This window comes from Callithrix jacchus, chromosome 6 (genome assembly GCF_049354715.1).
Source record: "Callithrix jacchus isolate 240 chromosome 6, calJac240_pri, whole genome shotgun sequence".
Taxonomy (NCBI): domain Eukaryota; kingdom Metazoa; phylum Chordata; class Mammalia; order Primates; family Cebidae; genus Callithrix; species Callithrix jacchus.
The window spans coordinates 58,330,906-58,337,076 of record NC_133507.1 but is presented as its reverse complement, the minus strand read 5'-3'; the positions used below and the strand labels follow the sequence as shown (position 1 = coordinate 58,337,076).

The following is a 6,171-nucleotide window of genomic DNA, read 5'->3' as shown; positions in this document are numbered from 1 at the left end:
AATAAAACTGGATCAAAATCAAAATTATTTGGAATCTGGGGGTGGTGGTGCATGCCTATAATCCCATTTGCTCCTGAGGCGGAGGAAGGAGAATCAAGCACAGGGGTTTGAGGCTACAGTGTACCATGATAGTATTTGTGAATAGCACTACACTGGACAATACAGTGAGACCCTGTCTGTATCTTTACAAGTTATTTGGGAGATTCATATCAGGTCCTTTTAAGTCTTAATTAATATCAGAAATATATTAGGATCAATCAGATTTCAGTTTGTATAATTTTTATTAATCTAAATCATTTAAAAATTGCTCCTGACAAGTCAAATTAGGCACTTGGCTCAAATCCCATTTTTATATTACCTGTCTTCCTTACCCTAAGTTCATCACAAAAGTTTTTACATTCATAGAGTATGTTTGAGATTAATTTTAAATTCATTTTATCAATGCTTGTTAAATTACTGCTGAAATGCCACCTCATTATTTACAGATTACACTTCATATTTTATCATCAATCATTATCAAGCATCTTTGAAATTACTGACTAGAGAGCCATCATTTAGTGAGAGTCACACTGTCAACATTAACCCTGCCCGACCTCACTTCAGAGCATTTTTGAGAACAGCTGGGCCACATATCTAGCCACTCAATGAGGAAATCCCATCCATGACACATTTGATAGGGGATCATCCAGCCTCAGTTGGCATGGAGCTCACTACTGCATAGGTTTTAGTTTACTGGCTCTATAGAATGCTCTAACCATTGAGGATTTTCCTCATAGTGTGCTGAAAGCTGTTTCTAAGAAACTGTTCCACCTTGATTCCCATCTAATGCTCTGTTACAACTCAGAAGAAATCTCAGTGATTCTTTTTTTTTTCAGTTATATAAACTATTTATTAACAGACAAGGCCAACAGACTGATTTCTTCTTGGATACACCCATGGTGCGGCCACGGTGGCCAGTGGTCTTGGTGTGCTGGCCTTGGACACGAAGACCCCAGAAGTGGCGATGCTCTCTATGGGCCTGAATCTTCTTCAGTCGCTCCAGGTCTTCACGGAGCTTATTGTCCAGACCGCTGGCTAGGACCTGAGTATATTTTCCATCCTTTACATCCTTCTGTCTGTTCAAGAACCAGTCTGGGATCTTGTACTGGTGGAGATTCTGCATAATGGTGATCACACGTTCCACCTCATCCTCAGCGAGTTCTCCTGCCCTCTTGGTGAGGTCAATGTCTGCTTTCCTCAACACCACACGAGTGTATCTTTGGCCCAACCCTTAATGGCAGTGATGGCAAAGGTGATTTTCCACTGCCCATTGATATTGATGTTGATTACTCACGAAATATGCTGGAACTTTTCAGGGATCACTAGAGACATGGCGGCAGCACAAGCGGTGGCGTGTAGGCCTCCTGTGGAAGATCTCAGTGATTCTTTAACTTAAAGTTTTCTGTTCTTTCAAGGTAGCTGTTCCATCACCCTGAAGTTATATTTCTTCATGCACAGTCTCTCAAGGTCTTTACAGTTTGATGTGACCAATGGGAGAGGGCAGTGAGAACTGCATCTCGCTAGGTCTAAACACCATTATGAACTTAGCCTAAGGCCACTTTATCAATTATCTATCTATCTATCTATCTATCTATCTATCTATCTATCTATGCAACTTGCCTTGCACGGGGAAGAGAGGCTCATGTAGAAACTGGAGTTCGGGACTGTTACGGGATTTTGTCAATTTTCATTGAGTTCTGACTATGCCTAAAACATACAGTTGACAGATGAAATATAGGATGCTCAGTTAAACTTGAATTTTAGACAAACAACAAATAATTTTTGGGTATAAGAAGTTCCCAAATATTGCATGAATGTATCTATACTAAAAAATTATTCAGTGTTTATCTAAAATTTAAATTTAATTGGATGTCTTGTACTTTTATTTGCCAAATCTGGTATATAAGTTGTTCTCACACTGCTATAAAGAACTGGGCAATTTATGAAGAAAAGAAGTTTAATTGACTCACAGTTCCACAGGCTTAACAGGAAGCATGGTGGGGAGCCCTCAGGAAATTTATAATCATGGCATAAGGGGAAGGGGAAGCAAGGCATGTCTTCTCATGGTGACAGAGAGAGATAGAGAGATATAAGGGGGAAGTGCCACACACTTTTAAACCATCAGATCTCATGAGAACTCATGCACCATCGGGAGAACAGCAAGGGTGAAGTCCACCCCCATGAGGCAATCACTTCCCACCAGGCTCCTCTTTCAATCTGACATGAGATTTGGGTGGGGACACAATCCAAACCATATCATTTGGCAACCCTCTTAAGATATTATATCATTTTCTCTTCATATTAACATGACAAAATAGCTTCCCCCATTCTGTAGATAAATAATCCAATACTAGCAGACTCTCCCAGCTAGTGAGCATGGGAGTGGGGATTCAAACTTAAGCTACCCAAAACCACAGTGCTTAACCCTGATCATGTGCTGATCATGTGTTAGAAATAACTGTTGCACTGAAGAAAAATGCAGATGCCAGGGCCTACCATAGACCTCCTGAATTAGAGCCTTCAGTAGAGGAGCCCAGGCATTTGTATCTTTGGAAACAGCTCCAGGTAATTCATGCAGCTGGGGTCAAGAGGCGCTCTCTTACTACTCCTAGATGTTTTCTCATGAAGTGCAATTAAGCCAATACTGGATTTGGGAAATTAATTTTTTGAACATAAACACAGAACTTTAGGCCTGGTGGGATGGTTCATGCCTGTAATCCTGGCACTTTGGGAGGCCGGGGCAGGTGAATCACCTCAGGTTAGGAGTTTGAGACCAGCCTGGCCAACATGGTGAAATCTTATCTCTACCAAAAATACAAAAATTAGCCGGGTGTGTTGGTGCACACCTGTAATCCCAGCTACTCAGGAGGCTGAGGGAGGCTGGGGCAGGTCACCCAAGGTCAGCAGTTCGAGACCAGCCTGGCCAACATGGTGAAACCTCATCTCTGCCAAAAATGGAAAAATTAGCTGGGCGTTGTGGTGTATATTTGTAATCCTAGTTACTCAGGAGGCTGAGGCAGGAGAATTGCCTGAACCCGGAAGGTGGAGGTTGCAGTGAGTCAAGATCACGCCGTTGCACTCCAGCCTGGGCAACAAGAGTGAAACTCTGTCTCGAAAAACAAAAAAACAGAACTTTATATTTATTTGTTAAATTGTTAGATCTGGTCTACTTAACAATATTTTAAGTTTTTTTACATCTTAATTCTGGCACATATAAATATCATTCTCATAGTTTTATTGGACAAAATATTGATTTAATTTCCAAAGTCACTTTTGAAAATTTCCATTTCTGTAGAAGAATGGTTTTTAGCATCTTTTAGGGTCAGATATGTTTTAGGAAATTCAGTGTAAACAATGGATTCTCTCTCAGTGGTGAGGGAACATATACTATATTAATATATTGTTAAGTATTCTTAATTCTTCCAATTACTATCTTTAATATTAAAAAATAAAGCTAGTTGGCTTTTCTACTGCAAATGTAATTTTAGGAAAAATAAGTATCCCCATGCCCTCTTGGTGAGAGCATAATTTTAAAAAAATGTCTAATTGTGGTTAAAAAAAAAACAACACAATATAAAATTTATCATTTTAGCCATTTTTATGGTATACAGAATGTATAGTTCAGTAGTGTTAAGTATATTCACATTTTGTGTAACCAGTCTCCAGAATTCATCTTTTATTTATTTATTTATTTATTTTTGAGACTGAGTTTCATTCTTGTTACCCAGGCTGGGATGCAATGGCGCCATCTTGGCTCACCGCAACCTCTGCATCCTGGGTTCAAGCAATTCTCCTGCCTCAGCCTCCCAAGTAGCTGGTACAACAGGCGTGTGCCACCATGCCCAGCTAATTTTTGTATTTTTAGTAAAGACGGGGTTTCACCTTGTTGACCAGGATGGTCTCGATCTCTTGACCTCGTGATCCACTCGCCTAGGCCTCCCAAAGTGCTGGGATTATAGGCGTGAGCCACCGCGCCCAGCCCAGAATTCATCTTTTAAAACTAAAACTCTATACTCATTAAACAAAACTCTCCATTCCCCTTATCCCCAGCCCCTGGCAATCACCATCCACTTTTTGTCTGTATGAATTTGACTACTCTAGGCCCTCTATAAAAGTGGAATAATATTGTATTTGTCTTTTTGTGCCTAGCTTATGTAATGTATCATGTCCTTTAGATTCATCCACATTGTAGCATACATGAAAATTTCCTTCCTTTTTAAGGCTGGATAAGAGTCCATTACATGTATAAACCACATTTTGTTTATCTATTCATCCATTGATGGGTACTGGGATGGCTTCCACATTTTGGCTACTGTAAATAATGCTGCCAGGAGCATAAGCACTGGGTGTTAATTTATACAAAATTTATTGGAGGAAATTTGACAGTGTCAATAAAGTTACTACAGGTTGGTGACTGATGAGACATACAAGAATTATACAAGAAAAGATGGGCCAGGAGTGGTGGCTCATGCCTGTAATCCCAGCAATTTGGGAGGCCAAGGAGGGTGGACCGCCTGAGGTCAGGATTTCACGACCAGCCTGGCCAACATGGCAAAACCCTGTCTCTACTAAAAAAAATTACAAAAAGCAGCCAGGCATGGTGGCACGAACCTGTAGTCCCAGCAACACAGGAGGCTGAAGCAGGAAAATCACTTGAACCCAGGAAGCAGAGGGTGCAGTGAGCTGAGATCATGCCATTGCACTCCAGTCTGGGTGACAGAGTGAGACTCTGTCTCAAAAAAAGAAAAAAAAGATGATATGATAAAATTACGAATAAGTGAAAGGTTCAACATTTAAGTAAGCATTTTGTATAGAAAACAAATTTAAAACTGTATTAGATCAGAATTTAAAGGGATTTAGAGTTAGATGAGAATATAATATAGATTAGAATATTTCTCCATTACATATGGAGAAATTGACATAAACTCAAGATTTTCAAGAGAAATACCTTTTCCAGCTCTGCCATTAACTTGGCACCTAGCAGTGCTATCATCCTAGCTACACTGATACTAAAATGGAACGATCTAAGTTGGAACCCCAGTGTGTGCCCAGATTTGCTCTTAAATTCTAGTAGCCATTGAAAGTAGTTAATGTCATGTCCAATGATAGGGAGAAAAATAAAGATAGACTTAGAATATCTTAATGTTTTCAGGAAGCAAGTATGTTTTTAAAATGTCAGAGTAATGTTGAAAGGACAAAAGAGCCAGCTTAAAGGCAGGCCTAGTCAACTTGTGTCATTTTTGTCATTTGATCATCCAAAAAAACAACAAAAAAAGGTAGTTATGGCTAATTTTTTTTTTGAGACAGAGTTTCGCTGTTGTTACCCAGACTGGAGTGCAATGGCACAATCTCGGCTCACCGCAACCTCCGCCTTCTGGGTTCAAGCAATTCACCTGCCTCAGCCTCCCGAGTAGCTGAGACTACAGGCGCACGCCACCATGCCCAGCTAATTTTTGTATTTTTAGTAGAGACGAGGTTTCACCTTGTTGACCAGGATGGTCTCGATCTCTTGACCTCATGATCCAACCGCCTAGGCCTCCCAAAGTGCTGGGATTACAGGCCTGAGCCACTGCGCCCAGTCCAGTTATGGCTAACTGAAATGATTTATATCTCTGAAAATCTGTGAGTCTATAAGCCACTCCAAAAGGGAAAAATCCATATTTTATACAAAAAGGAGTGAGACTCCATCTCAAAAAAAATTTTTTTCAACTAAATACATAAATAGTAAGGAAATTATGATGCTAAATAGGGATGAATACAATGGAATATGATTTATTAAAAAAAATTTTTTTTGAGACAGGGTTTCTCTCATTGCCCACTTTGGAGTGCAATGGTGTGATCTTAGCTCACCACAACCTCCACCTCCTGGGTCCAAGTGATTCTCCTGCTTCAGCCTCCCAAGTAGCTGGGATTACAGGCATGCACCAGCACACCTGGCTAATTTTGTATTTTTAGTAGAGATGGGGTTTCCCCATGTTGGTCAGGCTGGTCTCCAACTCCCAACCTCAGTTGATCCACCTACCTCAGTCTCCCAAAGTGCTGGGATTACAGGTGTGAGCCATTAAATGTATTTTTTAATAGGCAGATGGTGGCTCACACCTGTAATCCCAGCACTTTGGGAAGCTGAGGTGG

The 6,171-nt window shown here is 40.4% G+C and overlaps 1 pseudogene; it reads right to left on the bottom strand.

The window, feature by feature from the left end:
- Positions 1–204: 204 nt before the first annotated feature.
- LOC100394384 (small ribosomal subunit protein uS13 pseudogene) lies at positions 205–1,413 on the bottom strand (annotated as a pseudogene).
- Positions 1,414–6,171: the final 4,758 nt, after the last annotated feature.